The sequence below is a fragment of the Paralichthys olivaceus genome, chromosome 2 (genome assembly GCF_024713975.1).
Source record: "Paralichthys olivaceus isolate ysfri-2021 chromosome 2, ASM2471397v2, whole genome shotgun sequence".
Taxonomy (NCBI): Eukaryota; Metazoa; Chordata; class Actinopteri; order Pleuronectiformes; family Paralichthyidae; genus Paralichthys; species Paralichthys olivaceus.
The window spans coordinates 3,848,033-3,861,186 of record NC_091094.1 but is presented as its reverse complement, the minus strand read 5'-3'; the positions used below and the strand labels follow the sequence as shown (position 1 = coordinate 3,861,186).

The 13,154-nt window shown below is 42.6% G+C and overlaps 1 protein-coding gene and 1 long non-coding RNA gene across 5 annotated transcripts in view; one reads left to right on the top strand and one right to left on the bottom strand.

Moving 5' to 3' along the window:
• angpt4 (angiopoietin 4) overlaps positions 1 to 13,154 on the bottom strand; it is a 35,787-nt gene that overhangs the window by 11,179 nt on the left and 11,454 nt on the right. The gene's annotated exons all lie outside the window — the stretch shown is intronic.
• LOC138411444 (uncharacterized) lies at positions 5,687 to 9,408 on the top strand. The gene is made up of 3 exons (XR_011244087.1): positions 5,687 to 6,221; positions 6,690 to 6,736; positions 7,231 to 9,408. It is a non-coding gene; the product is annotated as an uncharacterized lncRNA (long non-coding RNA).

Below are 13,154 nucleotides of genomic sequence, written 5' to 3'. Positions count from 1 at the left end.
CCATCGCTCCGTTCAATCAAAAAGTGATTTTACGAGAGGAGAGATAGGAATCGCAGCGGCCGAGTGGCTCGTTGGAGAGGGTTTTTTGCGCGACGGAGTGAATTGTGCGAACCTGAACAAAAGACAGATGCTGTGACGCAGTGAGAAGTTAATCAAATAATCAAACGTGGAGAAAACAGCTGGAGCGAGCTGTGGTTTCTGCTTCCTGTGATGTTGCACAGATTGACTGTGATGGAAACCAAACGCTTCACCTGACTGACGGGGGGTGGGGGTGGGGGGTTCTGTACTGCTCTGAGTATACAGTGAGAGCACATACGTGTCGTCTGTGCGAGAGCAGAAGAAAAAACAACAACAAACGATTTGATGAAAAAACAAGAAAATCAAAGTTTTGCAGGGTTTTTTTTGCTTCTTATTTTAGTCTCCTGAGACACAATGTGCTGACTTTTTAATTGACCCTTCCTTCCTGCTGTAGGATGAAAGATACAACACACACACACTCACTCACACACACACACACACACACACACACACACACACACACACACACACACACACACACACACACACACACACACACACACACACAAACTCTGGAAATACACAGGCAACTCCAGTATGGAGAGCTTGTTTCTGAGATGTTAACTCAAACCACATGTTGGCTTCACTATGATCTGGCCCTTTGGGTGACTTCACAGAGGATGTGTGTGTGTGTGTGTGTGTGTGTGTGCCTCCGATAACATGAGTGACGCACAGGCAAGTAGCACCGATATGGATCTGGGGTAACAAGTGCAGAAGTGTGTCGGACCTGAGCTGGTAAACTGAAGCACTGACGGAGGATCTGAGACTGAACTCAACACACCACAAACATGTTCTTGGCTTTTTACTTTTGTTTCCCCCTAAAATAACTCGAGCAAAACTGCCCCTGCCAACCACATGTCCATCCTCTGATAAGAGTGCGATGCAGGATCAAGTCATGTAAACACATTTCTAAGTTCATGCACTTTTTCCACATCAGCTTTGTGAACATCCTCACCGTCTGCAGACACATGATGATCCTCTGACCTTTTTATTTAGTGCCGTCTTCTGGTGTTACTCTCAACCGTCCATTCATTCTCTCTCTAGAGCCAGAGTCGACGCCGTAGTGATCTGGGGATGGAGCTCGCCCGATCACGAGTCAGTCTCAGCTGTCAATCAATGACGTCTCAGCCCGTTTTTATACCATCGAAATAACTAAGTAAAACCAAACTCATCAGAAACATGAACACTTGAAAATATATGAATGTGAAATGACAGAAACCATCTTTGGAAATATGTATTTAAACGTGTATTTAGATTTTTTCAAACTCACCCAGTGTGTCACCAAACTCATGGTGACACACTGGGTGACTCGCAGAGCTTCTTATATAACTTCATCGCGTCTCTAAGAATCACAGCGTCCAGATGTTTTGGAGCCCACAGCCTCGGGCTTTCCGTCCGAACACCGCTGCACTACATGTTCTGTTTTTCCTCCCTCTCTCTCCATCACCCTCCTCACCGTCCCATCACTTCTTCATGTATGAATTTGTCTTGAGCTGCACGTGATCTGGAGGAACCCACGGCCAGTCGTCTTGTATCAGTCGAGTGTCCCGGTCGCTCTGGTGTCGTCTAAATCCTGCGTGGATGTCACAGTTGTTTGTTTTGGTACCGTGCAGAATGAGCAACGGAAAAATCTCCACGGGACGATTCACTTTCGTCCTGTTCAGCAACGTGTTTTGTGTTTATGTTGGACGCCTGCAGAAATCCCTCTGAAGGAAAGTGGGAATGACATGATTGTATTAAGTGTGACAATATTCAGGCTGAGATTTAGACCTTTTTAAACAAAACATGTTTCTAATTAGTTCAAATTACTTAAATCATTTCGAGTGGTCAGGTGGATTCAAACCATTCACACTGCGAATGTTTAAATATCCGACTAACTTCCCGTCCAGAGTTTTGTTTATTATGTACGACAGAGAATTAAACCAGAACCAGATGGAATATTAACTTCCAGTTTTCTCTCCTTCAGTGTTTTTAATGCTTTCTATGGGAAAGCTAAATTTATGAAGGAGGTAGGAGTGGGAAAACAGCTGAGAAGAACCAAGTTAGAGCTGTTTTTTTTAAAAACCTTGTTCCCAGTGGATGCCAACATGAGGACTCTGCGTCAGACGTGGGCCAAACACAAACAAAATGGCTTCTAGTAAAACCAGGATCGAATTAGACCTCCTTCCTGGCAAGTGGATGATCAACTGATTTGTCCAATGTTTGATTTAAAGAAACCAAGAGATCAAAACTAGATTAATTTGAGAATATGTCCATCAGAATGAAACTACTGCGTCTAGTGTTTCTTATCATTACTGACTGTGGCACATGGACAGATAGTTTAGGCTCCATCCTTACTACTACATATAAATCACATGTCACGTGATGGGAATCGTCACCGAAACGCAGCCCCAGAGCTTTCAAATCAAAACAGCATCGTTTAAACCGCTCTGTTTTAGCATTCTGAAGAATTCTGAAAAAAAAGTAGCGTTAGACCAGATCTCAGAATCTGACCCAGTAATCTCCACAGACTCGTTTATTCTGAAGTCTGTGGCCGTGTCACATTCTTTCTCTGAACAACCAATGATATCCTGTAAAAATCTCCAGAGCGAAACTTCACATTAATCAATGGAGATTTAGATATTTCCGTCAGTTGGTCGACATTCCACCGTCAACTGGAGCTCGTCGTTGTCATTTGAAGAAGTTTGAATTATCTAAAACTGATGAGTTTTCATTTTTGCACCGAAAATTTCATTTTAAGAGGCTGAAAGTGGAAAAGCAGTAACGAAGCGAATGACTGTGAAATCACATGGCAACAAAAGATTAGAACAGTTTCATGTATGTCACAGCTTTGTGTGTTTCTGTGTGTGTGTGTGTGTGTGTGTGCGTGTGTCACTAACCTACATGTCACAGTCTGATGTGTGTTTGAACCCCAACACTGACAGAAGGGCCACAGCTCTGTGTTTGTACATGAATGAGGGAGTGAGTGTGTCAGTAAATGCATCTACAACATGTGTGCATGTGTACGTGCATGTGTGTGTAAGTATGTGTGTGTTAGAATGTCCAGTCACCACTACTACACCCCCGCAAACGAACTACGACAAATATCTCAATCATCTCACCACAATCAGGACCAGATGGTCTGGGTCAACTCTGTGTGTGTCTGTGTGTGTGTGTGTGTGTGTGTGTGTGTGTGGGTTGTGTATGCACATTACTCAGAAGTAGTTCCACTACTCAAACCTCCACAGACGCCTGAACACAGTTTGATAATGTTGCTGTTCCTGAATCTCTGAGTCAGTGTTACGTTCTAACGCTTCAGAGGAAGCTGCTCTTTCTCTCTGCTGCTCGTCATACAAACAAATTGTGGTTTGGTTGAATAACCAGGGAAGTTTTAATGTCAGTGGGCAAATTTCCATTTAAGGTTGTGATACAGATCATGAGCTGTGTGTAAATTCAGGGGCGCGTCCCTCGGAGGACCTGGTCTACACGTCTGTCACAGAGTAAACTGTGACAGACATGTAGACCAGGTCCAGACCAAATTTAAAGTGATGGACAGTCCGTCAATATTTAAACGCTTCAGCCTCGTCCTGTCCGGGGCCGTGTTCAGGTCCCGGAGCCAGACTTTGAGACAACTTTGACACAACTTGACAAAGAGACAAATATACAAGAAGAGGAAACAGAGCAAGACCATAAGTGAGATTAATCTTCTGTCCTAAAGGTCACCAAATTAGTTAGTCAGGCTGTTATCAGCTGGAAAGAAGAATACTCCCCCTCAGTGTGTGTGTGTGTGTGTGTGTGGAGAGAATAAGTGGTGGTTCCATTTTGTTTTTAAGTCCCAGTTCAAAAAGCCATTCATCACCCAGCAGCTGCCAGTTGGCACAGTGGGAGATTCCAGCTGCCATGGAAGTGGACAAGCTGAGGGCAGAGGGAGGACAGGCTGACGGAGGGGTGGAAGACATGAAGGAGGAGGAGGAGACGAAGAAGGGAGAGGAGAGAGAGAATGAGTCTAAAAAGGCCGTGGAGGGATGGAGGAGGACGGATGGATGGATGGGGAGAGAAAGCAGAGGACGAAAGGACGTTGCTGGATGTGTAACGATGGAGGGGGGGGGGGTTTAGAGGAAGAGATGAAAGAGAGGAGGTGGGAGGGGTTGGAGGGGGTGAGGAGGGTGAAGGAGGGGGGGGGGGGGGGGGGAAGAGAGGGAGAAACAGGAGGGAGAGATTTCCAGTGAGCTGTGGCCGAGTGCCAAACTGACCACAACCACACACACACACACACACACACACACACACACACACACACACACACACACACACACACACACACACACAACCACACACACACACACACACACACACACACACACACACACACACACTGGAGTCCGTCCAAGCACCACAGTCTCTAAAGGGGCTCAAACATTCCCTTTTTATTGGCCCTAAAACGAGTGAAAACTTTCTCTGATGATCTGATGATCATGTGCAGCTGATGAGACAAACATCTTGATTCTGTTATTTGTCAACCTTGCACCAGAGTAGAACGACGTGCTGCACATTCATCAGGTTAACACAGGAGACGGACGGATCCTCACACCTTCGTCCTCTAACACCAAACGTAGACTTAGACTACGACTTAATAGCTGAGAAGTGACATCGATGAGTGTTCGATACTTTCTGCAGCTTGACTGAATTGAAGGGACTGTTGCTGAAGTTACATGAGCTCTACTGTTTCATCAAAGTTAAAGAGGAGGAGCTGCACTCGGAGGATTAACTCAGAGTTTTTAAATTCTCTTACAAGAATAAAACAATTATTTATGTGTCTCACACGCAAACCACATTATTCTCTAGAGGATGGAAGAGGTGAAGAGAAACAAGACACGACATTAAAACCAAACGACCACAGAGTCTCTCTCTCTTCCACTTTCCACCAAGAACCCAAACGTTTTTTTTCTTTTAAGAACAGATTCCAACCACATTGTCTATCAGCCAGTTAATGTCTCCGTCACCGTCCAGCTCCGTCTGTTCAAACACGCTGACAGAGGAGCACATTAATAAAGAAGCTCGTCTGTATTTGTTGTCTCAGTGAACATTCAGAACGTTCAGCTCATGTTACAGACGTGTCTCTGTGTTACAGACGTGTCTCTGTGTTACAGACGTGTCTCTGTGTTACAGACATGTCTCTGTGTTACAGACGAGTCTCTGTGCTACAGGCGTGTCTCTGTGTTACAGGTGTGTCTCTTTTTAAGAGACATGTCTCTGTGTTACAGACGTGTCTCTGTGTTACAGACGTGTCTCTGTGTTACAGACATGTCTCTGTGTTACAGGTGTGTCTAGATGTTACAGGCGTGTCTCTGTGTTACAGGCGTGTCTCTTTTTAAGAGACATGTCTCTGTGTTACAGGCGTATCTCTGTGTTACAGACGTGTCTCTGTGTTACAGGCGTGTCTCTTTTTAAGAGACATGTCTCTGTGTTACAGACGAGTCTCTGTGTTACAGGTGTGTCTAGATGTTACAGACGTGTCTCTTTTTAAGAGACGTGTCTCTGTGTTACAGACGAGTCTCTGTGTTACAGGTGTGTCTCTGTGTTACAGACGTGTCTCTGTGTTACAGGTGTGTCTAGATGTTACAGACGTGTCTCTCAGCACACACTCACATCTCTGTCTTTCCTGCATCCTGGCCGTTTAATGAGTGACTGAGTTGTTTCATTTATTTATTCTTCACATTTCCTGTGTCTTCATTCTCTCACTGTTTCGGCTCCTGAGCTGTAGCAGGACTTTCAGCTCCACCTGTAACCATGACAACCAACACGACCGTGTCTTTGCTTGGTGACGGTTCAGTCGAAACTCTTTTTCATAAAGACATAAAAATAACAATGATGAAATAGCTGATGTCACCAAAGAGCTGAGGAGTCAGGAGAAATTCATGAAGTGAAACTATTGTAGTAGAAAATAACAGAAGTTAGAAATCTACTTCTGTTAACTGAGGTTACATTTCCTTTCACAAGTTTATTTTCAGCCCTTTCTGTTTGTCTACTTGTTCGTCAGCAGAATCAGATTAAAACCAGCGGACAGTTTTCCATTATGGGCCAAATTATGAATTAAACCTTGACGTGGATCCTGAGAAATGGGCGGATCCAAGATATCTCTTAATTTTCTTCAACATTGTGAGGTGATAAGTTTTTTTTTGTTTCTCTGTGTTTTCTCGAAAAATAATTCACAGATCTTGATGAACAGACATATAGACGATGATGTGAGTAAAGTTTTAATTCAAACTTCTGAAGTTAAATTGACTTCCTGAGGTGAGAACACGAAGGTAAAAGATCAGGTACAACGTCTAAATAATTACAGATCCCTGTGCTATCGTCCCATACACCTGTTTATTTGAAAGTATCTTGTTTATTCCTTGTTTACTCCCAACATGTTGGTGGTCTGTTGGTCACAGAGACGACTCTGTTTAACTTAGCCAACGATGATGGTCCTGAACTTTCACCTGCGCTGAGGAAGATGAGAACATCCAACAACAAATAACTCTATTTCATTACATTGACAGGACGGAGGTAGTGGTGGATACGCTAAATAACAAAGTTGAAATTAAATGAATGAACAAATGTCAGAGTTTCTTTTTGTTTGTTTGCAGAGTTTGCGCAAACTGAGCATCGCCCACAATCTGAGTTTACGATCAAGGTTTGTAAAGAATTCACATGCATCTTACAGGGATATCAATGAATCTTTAATGCAGAGGTTTTCTAAAGAAATCCTTCTGGTTTATGTGAAGTGTCCCTTTAAATCTGCAGCACAGTGACGGAGCTGACACGACCGGACCCCTCCTCAGTGTTTGTTTACCCTCGGCTCAAACACTTTCATTACATGAAGTACAACATGCAAATCAACAAACCCAGCTCCCTGCAATAATCACACAAACTCAACACACAACAAGTTTCTGTGCAGACGAGCTGTAAACACGTCCTCTGGTTGTTTGTTCATATGGAGAAACTCAGAGTGAAACAATTTCCCCCTAAAACCCTCTTCAATATTCTCTGTCCTTAACGTGTAATTACAGAGATGCAGGGTTAAGGCTACATTTGATTGCGGACGCAGATTCCAGCCGATTAATTACGTGTTATCATAAAGTTAAGGCCGAGCCTGAAGTGGATTTTTCTGTTTTCTTTGCAATTCAGATGATGCTGGCTTCCCCCAAACTGGGCCTGAGCGCTGTGACCCAGCTGCTCAGAGGGAAAGAGCAGCGTCAGGGCCAAAAGGAGAGATTCCTCTCTCAGGCTCACATAAACAAACACAGCGCCGGAGTACGAGAGAAGTGAAGTACTCAGAGTACTCACCAGGCAGAAGTAACTTCAACTCAAGAAGAAAACTACTCAAAACGGAAGTTGTCTTGAAAAAAAAAGTCAGCAGCGTTTCAAAACGTTTGATTACAAACCTTGAATTTCTACATTTTTATAAGATTGTTCAACTGAGGGGAGTTGAATGTGTTCAATTCTCTTTTAAGTTGAAATAAAAAATCAAACATGCTCAGTCAAATGTGGAGAAATTCAAAGCCTGACTTGAGTGTAATGATCTACGACAAATGTACGACAAATCCTCTTGATCGCCCCCTGGTGGGTGGGCACAGGATGAATCCTGCCTCCTAAATTTTCATTCTGATTTTGCAAGTTACAGACAAAAGCCCGCGATCAGAGCTCAATCGATAGTCGCCAGTCGTTATGTGTGAACTCTTCATCGCCGACAGTTGTATAAAGTAACACAAACGTCCGAACAACATTCTGCTTGTTACATGTGAAAGAAAATAAGTGTGAATCAGCTGTGTGATGGTTTCTCTGACAGGAATTCTTCTCTCGGTGTGAATCCGGCCTCCTGCTCAGTCGCTGGGTGCCACAGCGTTTATTTGTGACGCTGTAAAGGTCTCGTGTGTTAAACTGGAAAAACAAACGTCCATGAACTGACGACGTGCAGTCTCAGATGTTGGTGCAGTGAACTTCCCTCAGCTCTGATAAAGTACTAGAAGACTCTCTCTGATCTGTGGCACCAAATAACAATATCTTTACTGTTTAATGTTAAAAATGATTCTGCAGACGGATCACCCCCCACAGAGTCTGCTGCTTTAAAGCTACTGATGCTAAAACCTGGAGCTCTGCAAACAGCAGATAATCTTGACTGTTGCAGGATTTAACATGGTGATGTACTTCGTCTTCACTGGACGTCTCTGTGGACTAAATTTAGTCGACTCAGACCAAACAGCACCAGACGAGGTTGTGTCGGAAGACGTTTGCTTTATCTGAATGTTATTTCCTCCTTAAAGTGGGACAAGGTGATGATCTGGCTTCTCCCACAGCAACAGTGAAAGTATCCGACAGCTGACACATCCCAGATGAACAAGAGTCCGTCCTGACCCCGACGCTGCAGCCGCACATTTCTGCTCTCGGCTAAAGCTTGTATATTCAACTCATGCTTGTGTGTTAAAGGTCCAGTGTGTAGGATTTAGGTGAAAGGGAACTATTGGCAGAAATTGAATGTAGAATAATCTTCATGATGTTTTTAATAGTTCATTTCATTTCTTACTCGTGCACATCTGCGGAAAGCTACACAGAAACGAACAACAGCTCTAGATACATCAAAACAGGCGCAGCTCTGTGTTCGTAAAGAATCCGAATATCTCAGGATGAAGAAGAGGAGCCGCACACGTAGAAGACAAAGACGTCAACTTGGAAAGACGAGGAGATTCCAGAGCTTTTGGTGATAAAGGCCGACGCCGGTGTGGATGAGCTGTTCCACAACAGAGTTTATACGTCATGACCCGCCTCCTGCTTCTCTACAGGCTCCACCCCTCGCCTGGATGTTCCCCTACTGTTGTGAACGAGTCGGACAATCTGCTGCTGCTGCTTCACAAACACTAACTACACAACATGTCCGGATCCAAATGGCTTTACGAGACATATCACAACAAAATAATGTAAAACGCAATTTTCCTCATGAAAATCGACTTTATTTAGTTTTTGTTACTGTTTTGTTGTTGCACTCACATCATCTCATCTCTGCACAGGACAAACACAAAGAATCCTCTGCACAAATCTGAAGTCAGAGGATGACAGGACAGTTTGCAATGAATCCAGAACTCATAGAATTTACCATCGTACGAACCAAGAGACTGAGGTGGAGACACATCAAAGTAAGAGACGATAAATCCAGAGTTTGTTCTGGAGTAAACAGACGCCCATGTCTACGTGTGTTTGTCTCTGAGGAAACTGTGATTACACATGTTGAGGATGCAGCTCTTTGAAAACACGCCTGTTCCTGGAAGCATGACACCACCGCACACACAACATTACACGCCTACGCCATTTAATCCGCAGAAGCAACAGCCACTGAAATACATTAACATATATACTGTATATATATATATATATATATATATATATATATATATATATATATATAATACAAAACACTATGTTGATATGTTAACTTGTTTGTTAATTTGCATATAATTGAGAAAAGAAAAGAATATGACATAAAGCCAGGTTCAAAATTCTGGTTTCATTCTGTTCTACATGATGTTTTCACACCTTGTTTGTTTCAGATCTGCAGACTTTCCAGACTAAACATCAGGTGTGAAAGGTTCCTCGGACCAGAAGAGGTGTTCTGAGTCTGGATCGAACTGAACCATGGTTTTGTTTGTTTACAGTGAAAATCAAATGTACATATATCAGGCAAAAGGTCTTTGGTCCTTAAATTGCAAAGTGATTCCAAAACTAACCAGATCAAATGAAACTGTGGAACAATCACATGAAGCTGGTTCAGATTCTCAGGAGAGAAAACGTCCTTGAAATAAAATTGCACCAAATAAACCTTCAGAATAAAACTGTGGAGTTTGATTTATGTAAATGCTACTGAAGAGTTCTGGCTCAGAAATCTTAGTTTGACCAAAACATCCTTGACAGATTTGTCTTGTAATTTAAATCTGCAGACGTAATTACACAAAGTGAAGTAAAGTAAAGAGCTAAATGTTTATTCTGGACGTTTTCTGTCCACTCTAAATTATATATGGAAGCAAAACAGCTCAAAATCTGTCCAGTGTCTCGTCCTGTGTGTGTTTACTGTATCTCACTTGCAGCCTTGTTACTTCTACTAAAATATAGTAACGTGTGATAGAAGGTGTTGAAATATCTCACAGCTCAACTTCTGCTCAACATCAACTTAGCACAACATTTTCATTGGATCAGAGGGATGAAGACATTCTGTGATCTGTCAATGTTTATCACCAGACCAGCCTCAACCCCCCAGAGAAAACCAGAGTAATGGCTAAATAATGGTTTCCAATCCCGCCCCAGTGTGTGTTGATGGGTGGGCAGCTGGTCGTGCATGTGTTGTTTCTTGTGTAACCGAGCAAAATGGAAGCAACGCGACAGAGGTTCAAACTCTTCGTCTCGTATGAGGATGATGTTCAGACCTGGTTTCTTCTGTTCTGTTCTACGCCCAAATGTGTTCACATCTGTTTATGGAACTGGACGAAGACTCCAGATCCAGAAAGTGAAGCCAATGTGACAGTGCCTGACACCTGTCTTCCGTGTAATGACCAGCAGGGGGCGACTCCACTGGTTGTTTCTATAGAAGTCTATGAGAAAATGATTCTACTTCTCACTTTGTAACGTCAATAAACTTTTTCCTGAGGAGTTTGTCTCAATCTCTTCTTCAATACAGCTGATGTTCATTTAGTAAATTATGATCATTTAGAGTCAAATAGACGGCGTGACGTGATTGACAGCGAACAAATGAAAATATATCGGAACAAACCAAGTTTCAAGTCGTATTAGTTCAAAGTTGAGTTTTAGATAAAGTGACAGCACTCGAGAATGAGCTCTCTGTCGGGCCAAACCATTATGTCTTCCCAGATAAACACGTTTATTATTCTAACCATGGCAAGAAGTGTCGCCACCTATAGCTCCTGTGGCGGTATTTCAGATAAGGTTCAAATAGCCAAATTGTTTTGGCCTAGATTCGGCTATTTGGGCCACTGTCACCTTTTACCACATGTTCCACTTCCATTTAGTTCAGCCAGAAGTGCTGCATCATTGCCTGAAGTGGCCACTTCTGTCCCCAAAACAAACAAATCAGGGAATTTCTTCACAAAATCTGTAAGAAAGACTAAATATTTGGATTTCTGATGCTTCCTGGCCCGATCCAGTCCCTCTTCATCCCAAATTTTCTGAGAACAAAACGTCTTTAGTATTTTTTACAACCCAGCAGCCTCCACCTCCGCTATACTCTCAGGTCGACTCTGAGGAAATTAATGGAAATTTGTTTTATCTTTTTTTAATCTACTATTTACATAATTGGACCTAATTTTAGCTGAATGAAGCAGAGCTGGCCGCCGCTGCTGGCGTTGTCGTACAGCACGTAGCGCTAAGTGGACCGAATTAATGACGGTAGCCTCAGCGCTCTGTGACAGGTTGAAAAATCATTATAAACACAAACGGCACGTAGTGTTTTACTCCAAGAACAAACACTCAGCAAAAGACGTCAACGATGAAATATCTGCATCCATCTGTGAGAGCTGGCAAATGTGTATGTGTGTGAGTGTAACACGTAATTCGCCTGCAACATCAAATAAAATCAGTTTGGTCCTTAGTGCTCTTTTTAATCATGATTAAAATAAATAACATAATGTCTTTGTTGGACTTGGCAGCAGAAACGTTTCATCAGATGTGAGCTTCATTATTTAGTCGAAGATTAAATTGAAATATTTAATCATTTAAACATCGAGTCTTCCCCCAAATGGTTTTTGCAGAACTTCAACCTGAAGTTTCTTCAGTTGCTTGTTTTATGATCTGACTGTTAACGATGCAGAGTGAGAATGGTGCAGATCCAGAAACCTGCAGGTGTCGGAGTGTCCATCTAATTTACTGAAAATCAGTCACACATTCCACAACACACACACACACAAGCATGCGTCCGAACACACAACACCCACAGCAGATCACATACTCAGCAAATAATAGTACATCTGATATCTGATGCACAAACACACTGTCCGTCCATTTCTCTGTTAGACAAACAACACACATGTCCACTGGTACAGACACAGAAAAAATCTACGCTCAAACAACACACACACACACACACACACACACACACACACACACACACACACACACACACACACACACACAGCAGATGCAGTAATGGGAAAGTTGCTGACTGTGGGTTTGTCTCTGTTCCAGCTGTTCTGCTGACAGCAACGATTCTCTGGGAAAAACGAATTGACAAATTAACCCAGTAAATATGGACATCCAAAGGGAATCACATTAGAGCGCTGTGTGTGTGTGTGTGTGTGTGTGTGTGTGTGTGTGTGTGTGTGTGTGTGTGTGTGTGTGTGTGTGAGGACTAAGATTTAGTTGTCAGGTTAGAATAAGCTTTATACATGAGGGTACATGTTGTGCTGAATGTTTACTGCGTGTATGTGTGTATCAGAGAGAGATTGTGTTTACTGTGTTTTTATATTTCTTATGTAATCTGGGTCGATGGATGTGAGCAGATGAGTTGATCAGAAGAAAAGTGTGTGTTTGTGTAACGTACCTCAGTATCTGGTTTATTTCAGCTCCATTAAAAGGTCTCAGGGATTTTAGACAAATTGATGCGAAATGAGATGAAATCACATTTTCAGCATGAGGGAGAAACCTCAATGTACGTGTAGTTTCCATTTTATGATATTTTCAAAAAAATGTCCTGGGAGCGGCGGACGTATGACACAGTGATCGCATTGTTGATGTGAGTCTTAGTAAACAGGTCTGTGATGGAATATTCTTCTAGAAACGCATGTAAACGTCATAATCAAAGTAATTATTTTTCAGAATAAGGTCAAGAGTCAGATTCTTGGTGTCCATGTAAACGAGTCGTGTGCAGAGAAACAGTTTCTACCGTCTGTAATGTGAAGTTGTTTCTAAAGAAAGATGCATCCAGCAGCACCTCAGACAAACTAACTGCTGATGTGAAGAACAGGATCCGCACATCGGCGTACGAAGCTGCAGCCTCTGTGACTTTGTTTGACAATATGAAATAAGTTTAAACCTATTTCTCTTCACTCCCTCTC